Here is a 13,461-nt window from a genome sequence, read left to right on the forward strand (position 1 = left end):
GGGCACGAAACAGAGAGAGAAGCACCAAAATTTTGTTTTTCTTCTTCTCCTTAGACTCCGCCCAACTCGCACTTCCTTTGGCTTCCCGACTTCGTACTTCGCACTTCCCAGCTTCCTTAGAAATATCGAACTTGTTTGAGATGAAGTGCTCCAAATGAATTCGACTTGCTAATATTTATAGGCTTCAAGGGAGGTCGAATTGATTTCCTTAAGTCGACTTGATCTCTTCTAGGCCGACTTGATGTGGAGGATACATAAATTATATTTGACTCAATAATTAACCTTTTTACATGATTCAAAAGCCCAAGAAGGGTCTCTTTAAAAGTACAATGACTCTATTGACTCAGAATAAATTCTAGAAGTTCTCAATGGGGACTTTGACCTAAAAGCATGGTGACCCAAGCATGAAAACCATCATTTAATAAGTCACAATAATAATAAAAATTCTTTTCTTTATTCTTTTGACAAGTACATTACAAGATGACTTGAATACATTAAATGAAGAACGGACCTAGTGACATTTTCCAAAACTCCCTCTTAACTAGGGAGGTATTCACCATATAGAAGTACAAGGAAGATCTCAACTATATGAACCATGAAGAACTTCAGGCACCACAATTCCATGGATTAGATTCCTGATTAGGGCAATCTATCAATTGGTGTCTTCAACAATTTAGGCATTGTAATGCCACGTACCAGATTCCTGACTAGGGCAATCTATCCAGGTGGGACTAAGATGGACTCAAGCTTTCAGTCTTTCTAGGTAACATCAGACTTACTTGCTAACTATCAACCCAAAGATCCAGGTGTGTATCCAAAAACAGAGCTCTATAATTAACACCACCTTTTCCAACTTCGGCACCTAGACATCAACACAAAGTGTCTGCCATATGTCCTCCTAGGCAATGCTTCACTCGCAAAGCCTCAACACTCCTAGATCCAACAGATCAAGGAGAACCAATTTCTCCCAATCAAATTGATTGGTAACCAACATGCTATCAACACCTTCGAGAGATTTACCCATACAAACACAACCCCAATCAATAATATACTTTCATATGTACATAATCAAATACAAACCTCCGGGGTCTTGATGTTGCTTCTCAACTTTTCATAGTAGGACTTGTTGACCACTGGAGTGGCACCTTCGAAGCAGCCTAGATGAGAACACTTAGATAGTGGCCCATCATGGAAGAGGTTTCATTGGACTAATAACCTGTTGAAAGTGCACCATCTCGGAGGAGGGGTGTTGAGCCAAGGATTATCATCATTGGTGGGAATTTCACTTTGGGGGTTGGTTAAAGCCCTAGTTTGAGACACTGTGAAAATTCTTGAACTGCAACAACTGGAAATTATTCTTCTAACTTAACACTTTATTTGTCTTCTGTAATTATTATTACGACAAATAACAAATATTTCACACTACAATTCTTCACGAAATAAAATATGTCAGGGAAATAAAAATAGGAATTGAGAAATAGATGCACACACGACTAAAATGACACCGTTGTTTTTTGGACAATTGTCCTCGGAAAAGCACCAAAGGGAGAACCAATGCAGCAGATGAGGGTTTTATTATTATGTTGCAAATATAGAGAATTACAACTAATACACACTGTTGGGCTGGGAATGTGCACGACTTGCTGGAGAAAATTCGTCCTGCCTTCGGAACACCTCTAGATCGCTGTCTTGCCTCTCTCTGCCTCTTGAAACAATTCGTTAGGCCTCTTAAGACTAGATCTGAGCTCTAGCTGCTGAATCGATATTCCTTCTGGTAACTCGCACTAGTAAACTGAGCAACTCGTACTGTAGAATGAGGCCTCCCTGCTAGATATTCAACCTTACTTCCCTGACTCTGGAAACTAGAAAACCTCCTGAGAATTTCTCCAGAAATTCTCACTCTACGAACCCTTGCTACTCTCTCTCTCTTGGCTCAAACTGCATCCTCACTGAATACCGCGAATGTGGAATTCAAACTGCCTTGCTCACAAATTGTACACTGTGTCTTCTCCAAGCCCCTTCGACTTGCTCTTATAATCTCTCGTTGGAGCATCAATAACCAAGACCTAATTATGGTCGATGGCTCAGATCATCTTAGACTCCATCAAGTGACTTTTCTGGAAGTCTCTAGAGCAAAATCAATCTCCTCAATTAATACCCATTAATTAATCAATTTTCCTAAGTTAAACTTAGGACATTTTTAATTATTGATCGATTAATTTAATTGAGGGCTTCTAAATGTTTTCTCTCGAAACCTTTTCTGGCTTTTGGAGATCTCATGTTCCATAGCTTCTCTGACACCATAGAGATTAGAACCCCTGTCTAATGCTATCATATCCATCAAAAAATAACACTCCCTCTTAGCGAGGAAGGTGTTCTCCACACTCCACTATCCATTCTACTCATCTATCCTGATGAACATCCTGTAGCTGGAGTGTCATACGCTGCTGATGTCTAACATCTATTATACCTCCTTTATTCACATCTCAATTGATTTGACTCCATGTCATTGGAAATCACAATGAAGAATTCAATTTGGCAAACATCATCCATCATGCTACTGCGTGTTATCGCTTGCTGCCTACACCTACTAGTTAGGGAGAAAAACCCTTAACCCTGTTAGAAAATCAGAAAGGCAGAAAGATTTTCTCTTGATAATTACTTGTGATGTTCTTGTTATCATGATTCTTTGTATCATCCTTCTTCAGTTCATCAAGCAATTACCAAAGTAATAACACATAAAATAATGGACACCAGATGTAGGCACTATGCCAGGGCAAAACCCACCTCGAGGGGAAAACCTAGTCAAGAAAACTCTTCCTTTCAATAATATTCTTTGAGACTCTTCTGTTAGTTTTTGGTAGCATCGGATGTGCTCTAGCCATGAAAATTGGTGGAGAGGCTAAGGCACATGAGTTCTAAAGAACCCAGAAACCGTTTGGTGAAATTCCACCCGGATTGTATTTTATTAAAATAATTAATATTTTTAATGGGGTTCCTAAGTCTAAACTTAGAAAAATTAAAGTATTAATGGGTATTAATCAAAATATGGGTGAGAATGATCTAGAAGGCAGATCAAGTCAAGTTTTAATCTTAGCCGTTGATTAGAGACTTAATCTCGGCCGTTGAAGTCTCAACGAGAAAAGTATAAGGAGGCTTGGGGTTCATTTAGAAACACACACAAGAGAGAACAAAATGATTTGGAGTTCGATTTTTGGGGCTAGGAAGTTGAGAATTTGAACTGAGTGATCAGTTGTAGCAGAGGGATAGGGATAGTTCGGGAGTATTGACAGAGAGGCAGAGAGAATCTTATGGAGGCAGCGCAACAACCAGGAGGACTGACGCTGGGCCAATCTGGGGCCACGCAGGCTTGACGCATAGCTAGAAGCGCTAGCACAGAAGCTGAAGTTGCCCTCCACGCAAAAAGGTGGAACTGCCGGGGAACTGTCAGAACAACCGGGAAAGATGACGTAGTGGGAAGAAGAGACAGTGCAAAGTTGACGCAAAGCTTGTAGGGCTGACGCAGGGCCAACGCAGAGGTAGCTGGGGTTAGCCAATTTTGCTGCCGGATTAGCTGGAATCTGTTAGGTGAAGTGAGGTAAAACTCACTTAGTTTTCCGCCATTGTATTTTCTCTGTCACTGGATTTCCAGAAGGGCATCCAACATTTGTATTTAGAATCATTGCTTAATAATAGAAACCCTCAGAGTTGTTGCATCTGTTTTCCCGCATTGGGTTTTTCTGAGGACTATTTTGTCCAAAAATAACTGTGTCATGTCACCTGTGTATCTTGTTCTTTGCTCAGTTTTCTGTTTCATGTATTCAAATATTAAAGAAGTGTAGGCTGCATGAGTAATTTTCTTCAGTATTCAGAGAATAACTTGATAATGTATATTAAAATCAAGTAGGTGAAGTAGATTCAAATTTGCTGCAGTAAGGGTTCCTTGAGGATTAGAAATTTTCACATTGTATCAGAGCATTTATTTTGAAACAGGAAGAGCAGATGCAGTGCTGAGCAAAGAGGCCAAAAACTTCACTTGGCAGCAATTCGAATCCCCTTGAAGGGATTGCACAGTCCTTGCCGGGAAGCAGAGAGTCCGAGGAAATCTCTCTCTGAGAGAGCCGATAGAGAGGTATGATTTCCAGCTCGTGAGTTTGTAGAGGCAGAGGGAGTGATGCAGAGCCTCAGTGTAGTGCTTGAAGGACGCAGTTTCTGCTGGGGCAAAAATCTGTTGGGAAAGAGCGAAGATGCATAGAAAGGAAATTTTCTCCTCAGATAACTTTTCTCGCCAAAAGTTCAAATTTCTCACTTGTCGGGCAGCATTGCTGAGCAATGACGAGCAGTGACTAGAAGAGTCAATTCGACATTTTGGGTGAGATGGCATCGCATGGGCTCAGAGATCAGGACAGGTTGGAAGGAGCTTCCAACTATGTCATATGGAAGACCAGAATCTTAGCTGTTCTGGAGGAGTATGATCTCGAAGCCTACGTCAAGAGTGTTGTGGCTGTTCCCGCTGACAATGATCAGAAGAAGTACAAGGCTGAGTAGGGGAAGGCGAAGAGGTTCATACTTGATGGAGTTCGAGATCATGTGGTCTCACACTTGCAGGGCAAAGATACAACCCGAGAGATGTGGGAAGCTTTGTCTTCACTGTATGAAGGTTCTTCCAAACAACGGAAGATGTACTTAGAACAAAAGTTGCAGCAGACATTGATGCAGAAGGGAGAAGGGGTTAACTCCTATCTTCAACGTCTTCAGGACACCAGAGACTAGCTTGCTGCAGTGGGGTCTACTCCTTAGTCTATTGTGATGGTAAGGACGACCCTGAATGGAGTCTCAGATGAATGGCAAGTCTTCATCCAAAGTATATTGGGCAGGGAAAGACTACCTTCATGGGAGGAGATGTGGGCAGCCCTTCAATAGGAGGAATTAAGGAGAGATCTGGTTAAGGTCAACCTCAATGGCAATAGTGGGAGTGGCACGAAGACCAAGGAGGAGGAGGAGAACACAACTTTAGCATCAAAGGGACAACAAAAGCAGAAGCAGAAAGACATTTCGAAGTTGAAATGTTTCAGATGTGGTGAGATGGGTCACTTTGCATCCTAGTGTCCTTTGAAGCAAAATGATAAGGATGAGAAACATGATCCTAAGGCTGCTCCAACAAAAATTGACGAAGATGAGTTTGCCATGAGTGCCCATGCATCTCCAGGAGGGAAATGGGGCGATATTGAGCTATAGTCGGGAGGACTACATGCGGGCAGGACCCTTGAGGAGTCCACCTCATGGATTAATTCCTTGCTACGGGAGCCCGAGATTTAGGAGTAATGAGATGGACTTAGTGTCAGATGATACAGTGGATTGTTTGGAGAGATAGATGTAGTACACTGAGACTAGGGACTGATCAACGCAGAGCAAGGTTGGCAACAGTGCAGAAGTCAGCAGCAGCGCAGAAGATTCAGAGGGTCAGAGACTAATAGCAGTCAGATTCCAACATTCATGGTATTATGCTGAACACAGTTAGTTCAGAAATTTTGGATGCTTTTTCATTGCTGAACAACAACAATTGGAAAATGACGCAATGCAGAGCTAATAGTGGCAATGTTAGCAACATATGCAGAGGAAGCTGTAGTACAGACACAACAGTGGCAGTGGTAGTGTCATGGGCAACAATACTGTAGCAGCAACAACACAATGTTGGTGGCAGCAACAGTGTAGAAAGGAGATGCTTCAGAAACAGAGCAACATGCAGTTGGACATTGTTGTAGAGCACCTTCCTCGCCAAGCGGGAGTGTTAGTTTTTGGTAGCATCGGATGTGCTCTAGCCATGAAAATTGGCGGAGAGGCTAAGGCACATGAGTTCTAAAGAACCCGTAAACCGTTTGGTGAAATTCCACCTGGATTGTATTTTATTAAAATAATTAATATTTTTAATGGGGTTCTTAAGTCTAAACTTAGGAAAATTAAAATATTAATGGGTATTAATCAAAATATGGGTGAGAATGATCTAGAAGGTGGATCAAGTCAAGTTTTAATCTTAGCCGTTGATTAGAGACTTAATCTCGGCTGTTGAAGTCTCAACAAGAAAAGTATAAGAAGGAGGCTTGGGGTTCATTTAGAAACACACACAGGAGAGAACAAATTGATCTGGAGTTCGATTTCTGGGGCTAGGAAGCTGAGAATTCAAACTGAGTGATCAATTGCAGCAGAGGGGCAGGGATAGTTCGGGAGTACTGACAGAGAGGTGGAGAGAAGCTTGTGGAGGCAACGCAACATCCAAGAGGATTGACACTGGGCCAATCTGGGCCCACACAGGCCTGACGCAGAGCCAGAAGGGCCAACGCAGATGCTGAAGCTGCCCTCCACGCAGAAAGCTGGAACTGCCGAAACAACCGGGAAAGCTGACGCAGTGGGCAAAAGAGACAACGCAGAGCTGACACAGAGCCTGTAGGGCTGACGTAGGGCCAGCACAGAGGTAGCGGAGGTTAGTCAGTTTTGCTGCCGGATCAACTGGAATTTGCCGGGTGAAGTGAGGTAAAACTCACTCAGTTTTCCACCATTATATTTTCAATTTTTCTCTGTCACTGGATTGCCGGGAGGGCATCCAACATTTGTATTCAGAATTACTTCTTAATAATAGAAAACCCTCAGAGCTACTGCACCGGTTTTCCCGCATTGGGTTTTTCTGGGGACTATTTTGTCCAAAAATAACTGTGTCCTATGTATCTTGTTCTTTGCTCAATTTCTGTTTCATGTATTCATATATTAAAGAAGAGTAGGCTGCAGAAGTAATTCGCTTTAGTATTTAGAGAATACCTTGATAATCTATATTAAAATCAAGTAGGTGAAGTAGATTCAGATTTGCTGTAGTAACGGTTCCTTGAGGATTAGGAATTTTCACATCTTCACCCTAGACAAAGACCAAACCTTCCCTCCACACCAAGTCAGCCTCCTAGATCTTCGACCTCCTTTCCAGCAACTTCGACTAGGCAGCAGCTTCCGACATCAGGCAACTTCCAACATCAGTGAAACTTGGAAGACTTCGATCTCCCAATCTAGGGCACGAAACAGAGAGAGAGGCACCAAAATTTTGTTTTTCTTCTTCTCCTTAGACTCCACCCAACTCGCACTTCCTTTGGCTTCCCGACTTCGTACTTCGCACTTCCCAGCTTCCTTAGAGATATCGAACTTGTTTGAGATGAAGTGCTCCAAATGAATTCGACTTGCTTCTATTTATAGGCTTCAAGGGAGGTCGAATTGATGTCCTTAGGTCGACTTGATCTCTTCTAGGCCGACTTGATGTGGAGGATACATAAATTATATTTGACTCAATACTTAACCTTTTTACATGATTCAAAAGCCCAAGAAGGGTCTCTTTAAAAGTACAATGACTCTATTGACTCAGAATAAATTCTAGAAGTTCTCAATGGGGACTTTGACCTAAAAGCATGGTGACCCAAGCATGAAAACCATCATTTAATAAGTCACAATAATAATAAAAATTCTTTTCTTTATTCTTTTGACAAGTACATTACAAGATGACTTGAATACATTAAATGAAGAACGGACCTAGTGACATTTTCCAAAACTCCCTCTTAACTAGGGAGGTATTCACCATATAGAAGTACAAGGAAGATCTCAACTATATGAACCATGAAGAACTTCAGGCACCACAATTCCATGGATTAGATTCCTGATTAGGGCAATCTATCAATTGGTGTCTTCAACAATTTAGGCATTGTAATGCCACGTACCAGATTCCTGACTAGGGCAATCTATCCAGGTGGGACTAAGATGGACTCAAGCTTTCAGTCTTTCTAGGTAACATCAGACTTACTTGCTAACTATCAACCCAAAGATCCAGGTGTGTATCCAAAAACAGAGCTCTATAATTAACACCACCTTTTCCAACTTCGGCACCTAGACATCAACACAAAGTGTCTGCCATATGTCCTCCTAGGCAATGCTTCACTCGCAAAGCCTCAACACTCCTAGATCCAACAGATCAAGGAGAACCAATTTCTCCCAATCAAATTGATTGGTAACCAACATGCTATCAACACCTTCGAGAGATTTACCCATACAAACACAACCCCAATCAATAATATACTTTCATATGTACATAATCAAATACAAACCTCCGGGGTCTTGATGTTGCTTCTCAACTTTTCATAGTAGGACTTGTTGACCACTGGAGTGGCACCTGATGATTATATGAAGACTCCATGCCCAAGGATGATCCAAATGACACTTGTACCATCAGATCTCATCAGTCAACAGAGTTTTTTAACTCTACTTCTATCTTCTCATCATCTTTCTTGTACCCAGATTCCACACCCTACAGGGAATTGTAATAAGTGATACTAGTAATGATGAGTTTTGAGTCTGTAACAGGCCTAGGATGTTGAGACTCAATCAACAAATGAGTACACATTGGAGTGTTTTTATTATTTGGTTAATTATCCTTTTTTTTCAGAAACGAATAATTTTCTAGGTTTTTTCACTCACGTTTTATCCCAAAGCCGGGGTGACGGTTTGAAGGTTGAGCCCCTAACACATCTTAGTGTCTAGACTCTATGTATATTACCATACTAGATCACACAAAAAATTTCGTGGAATTTGGTTAGGTCTAGATAGTCATTTTTAAATTTTTTAGATTTCCCGTAGGTCAAAAATTGCAAATAAAATTGTATTTAAATTGTAATAAGTGTAGTCTAGATAAGTTGTATGGGGTATGAGGAATCAAAATTACACCTCTCACTATCAACTTTCTACTATGACCCTCAAAACCCACTTTTCCTAAGTTTAGTGGGAAATCTGGTAATTAATTAAGTCAGAAATTAAATGAATTGAGAAAAATAAATATTCACACATGCTAAATGTTGTGGAAATGAGGTGGAAAATTATGGGGGAGTTAAAGTGAAGTCCCAAGGTGATGTGGACTCCTAAAATCAAGGAAAGGACATGTGCTCAAATAAAATCGATTTTTTGGCATTAAATGAAACAAGTTGCTTGAAAATTCGAATTTGTGAAGTTAATGCACATTTGGAAGGATTTGGGAGAATATTTGGTGGAGATTTTTGTGGGAAATTGTTCCCACATGGGTTACCACTCATATACATTGTCATTCCACCATAAAATTCGAATTTGGCACATAAGGGAAGAAGAAAATAATGTCCACTTGCCAGAATTCGATTTTTAGACTTGGCATTGGAGCTCCATTCAACAAATTCGAATTTCTCTTTGGTATTATCACTTCATGCCACTTGTTTAATCACTTCTACGTTGGGATTGGCTCCAATGCCATTTGTCATTGTCATTCTTCATTGGGATTTGCTCCCAATGCTCTATATAATAGAGCCATGGGCTCTCACATTAGATAATATTGTTACTAGCTATTGTGCTTGCGGAAGCGCTGATGCCTTGTACACTTTCAGAAATATCAATAAAGACTTTGGGGTTTCATTCATGAGGTGTTCCTCCTTTTCGAGTGTAATGAATTGTTGAGCGTTGGTATTATTCCTTTTACTCATGCTTTGATCTAATTTGCTTCCATATGCTCTTATAGATTTGTTAATGTAGAACTATCTTGATTTGACATTTGATTTAGAAGTATGCTCTAGGTATAGAATGGTCTAGTTGGTTTTAAATAAATCTCTAGAGTTTCTTATGATTGTTTATTGCTAAATCTATATGGAACTAATTTTTGATTGAAGTTTTGTAGAGTGAACATCTTGTTGGGATTGCAGAATCAAGCGTGAGGGGAAGTCTTTGGAGAGACCAACCCACTCTTGATACATTTTTAAAGTAGCTCTCATTTGTTCTTTGAACCTTCATAGTTTTATCTTACAAAGTGGTTTTGCAGGGATTTCGGCACATAGCTTGTACACAAGGTGAGAACTTCTAAATTTAAATCTCTTTTAAAAAACATTGTACTTCATTTATTTCATTTGCTATCTAAGAGCTTGAAGATGGTTAAGCAAAGACGAGAGTTTACTCTCTCTTTAGCTTAGCCTTTTGTAAATTATAATTGTACACATACATTTTATCTTGCTGATTTTTCATTAATACTTGACTTATTTTGTAGTCATTGTTTGGATTGTTTGCTAACTCTTGTGTGGCAGATTTTGAAGAGCAACTTCTCGCAACATCTAACAAGTGTTTGCAGGACCTTTGGCAAGTGTTGGGGGTTCGATTTCCAAGGATGTCGTGAGCCCTTTTGAGGCTTATTTTGGCCAAGTCGAGTTCACTAGAGGGCTACCCATTTTCCTCTCTAAGCCGTGGGCATTTGGAAGAAACTCACACCTTGTTTCCCTTGCATAAGTTTTGTGAGATCTTGTCACTACTTTCTCAAGAAAAGAGGTCTAGTGTCCAAGTTTCAAGCAATTATTGTGAGGACTCTCCTTGAAGTATAGTTGAGAACTTTGAAAGGCCCTCTTCTCATTGTAATATTAGTAAAAGATCTAACTTGCTTGTGGGAGTTTGGGATTTCTCCCATGGTATCCTATCTCTCCATTTAGAGGGAGGCTTCTCTTGGGTGGATTGACATTCGCATGGTTTAAGCTTTCATACATCATTCACTTGCATGCTTTAATTGGGAATTAACACAACCTCACTATCACATTTCATTAAGTTAAAGTTTGTTACAATTTCATTTGAGCTTTGCATTTTCTTTCTCGTTGTTGCTTGGAGCTAGAAGCTTACACTTTACTTTGGGAAATTCATCCTTTACATGCAAACATTTTATATTCTTAACAAATTTTGATTCGTTTCCATTTACCTTGGTAAATTGTTTCATGAACACTTGAATACATGCTTCAATTTTATGCTACATTATTATCTTGAATATTGGAGCAATTTATTGTTATTGTCTATCTGAAACAAATTTTACTTTCAAGCAAATTACTTGTATCATTTTAATTCATTGATGCAACACTTGCAAGCTAATTTTATTCCTCCAATTGAAGTTATAATTGCAACTTATGTTGAACACTATTTCATTTTCAAGCATTGCAAATCAATCTCTTTGAAGCATTTTGCATGTATCATTATTTTAATTTGGGGAATTAACACAATTTGCATTTCATCTAGGCAATTTAGTGTAGGAAGGCCCCAAGCCTCATTAAAATTTTACCTCCAACATAAGTTGGTTGAAGTAGACATTTTAGGGATCCTCTATTGACTCCTCACTATGAGATCCATATTATTGGGTGGGGGTGAGGTCTGAGGATTGAAGAGTTAAATTGTAATCTTGCTGTAGAGCTAATTAATAAAATTAACTAAGAGCACTTTCCATTACATTTACTTTACTTGTTTCTTGATGGTTTGAGTTTTCATATGCAAAGTCTCTTTCAAAAGCAAGTATTGTAATTATTTCAAACAAGTGTTTTCTTTTCATGTTTCAGCTCTAATTGCATATTGATGTCTTGATTTAACACTTCCTTTCTTTTACATTTCCAAGTTAATTACTAATTTTTGGGTTTTGGCAAGATATGTTTCACATGTTTTGATTTATAAAGTTGATTATCTCAAAAACATTTTGTATCTTACATATCTTGTGCTAACAATTCTTATTTACATTTCAGGTTGACTTTGTTTTCTCTTTTGAGAACATTGCATTTTACTTTGAACAAATATATCTTTAAATTGTTGAGCAAATTCCTTATAAGGCACTGGTTTTATGGTTTTTAATCATATTAATGATTGGCATTGTTATTTCAAGTTGCTCACTTCATATTTGCTCCAAATCCTTAAAAGTAATCCATTTTCACTATAACACTCTCCTAGAAACTGACATCTTTTAACTTAAATTTTCATTAGGGACCACCCTCCTTAGCTAACCTAGGAGATAGCTCAAACAAAGAGAGTCGGGATTAGTGTGACAGCCCCTTCTTTGAGTTCCCTGCCACCAACCACACCTTGTGGGGTTGAAGACTTTTCTCACTGACTTGTAGGTAGGTGTAGGCGGCAGGGTGTTAAAATTGGCAACTAGGGCCAAACTCCATGTGGGTCATCTTATTCATGGCAGCTGATATTTTGTATCTCGCATATCTTGTGCTAACAATTCTTCTTTACATTTTAGGGTGACTTTGTTTTCTCTTTTGAGAACATTGCATTTTACTTTGAACAAATATATCTTTAAATTGTTGAGCAAATTCCCTGTAAGGCACTGGTTTTATAGTTTTTAATCATATTAATGATTGACATTGTTATTTCAAGTTGCGCACTTCATATTTGCTCATAAATCCTTAAAAGTAATCCATTTTAACTATAACACTCTCCTAGAAACTGACATCTTTTAACTTAAATTTTCATTAGGGACCACCCCCCTTAGCTAACCTAGGAGATAGCTCAAACAGAGAGAGTCGGGATTAGTGTGACAACCCCTTCTCTGAGTTCCCTGCCACCAACCACACCTTGTGGGGTTGAAGGCTTTTCTCACTGACTTGTAGGTAGGTGTAGGCGGCAGGGTGTTAAAATTGGCAACTAGGGCCAAACTCCATGTGGGCCATCTTATTCATGTCAACAGATATTTTTCCTAGATTCCTCTTGTCGAGAGGTGTAGGATTGATCTAAAGATCATCCGATTCCGACAACTATTTATGGAGATATGAATTTATTTGTATTTAGTTGACAAATTGTCAAGGTCGGCCAGTAGCTAAATGTGTGGCACACATGCCCAACAAATCATATAAGTACAAGTGAGGTTGATTCATTATCAACTCATCTCATCTCACTCATTCTTCTCTCTCTCCTTAGCTTTGGGTTACATAAGGAGCAGCTCACACGTGGGAAGGAGGACGCAAAAGGGCAAGGAAGACGTAGAAAGGAGGATGCAGAAGCTGCTGAAGGTCTCTTTGACCAACGTTGACCTTAGAAGAGTGTGGTTTTGGTGTGGCTGCCTCTCCTAGGCAGGCCGCAGATTTTGGCACACAAACCGAGGCAATCTGACCTTTGGTTTGACCAGCGTTGACTGCCCTAGTTTGGGGCAGCAGGTTGACTTCAGTCAACAACAATTTGACTGTGTTTTTGGGGCTGTTTATGGGTTGCTTCTTCAGGCTGTTCGAGGACTAGTTGACCGGGAAATTGACCAAGCATATTGGAGGTCAATTTCATCTCATTTGACTAAGTTTGACTTTGCTGATTTAGGGTTTGCTGCTGCTGATATAAAATTACAGAATTATGATTTTGTACTATTTCTCTCTGCTAAACTATTGAAGATAAAAGAAGATTTGATCAAAGGGTTTCCCCGCATTGGGGTTTGTCCTTGGCTAGTCGCCACATCTTGTGTCTCTTGTCTTGGCTTGTTTTCTGTCGATCGTTTAATGTTCTATCTGCACTTTACTTAATGTATATGTGATTGTTAATCAGTGGCTAATAAGAAGAAAAGAAGTAAACTACTCTAAGCATAGAACATACCATAATTTAACATGGTATTAGAGCTGAGGTGAAGACAAAGCCCAA

General features: G+C 39.6%; 1 protein-coding gene across 3 annotated transcripts in view; it reads left to right on the forward strand.

Annotated features, from left to right (window-relative positions):
* Positions 1–13,461, forward strand: part of LOC149216949 (phospholipase D delta-like) — a 130,931-nt gene that overhangs the window by 96,701 nt on the left and 20,769 nt on the right. The window lies entirely within an intron of this gene.

The sequence above is a fragment of the Pinus tabuliformis genome, chromosome 1_1 (assembly GCF_031772625.1).
Source record: "Pinus tabuliformis cultivar Carrire ecotype Pingquan chromosome 1_1, CPIR1, whole genome shotgun sequence".
Taxonomy (NCBI): Eukaryota; Viridiplantae; Streptophyta; class Pinopsida; order Pinales; family Pinaceae; genus Pinus; species Pinus tabuliformis.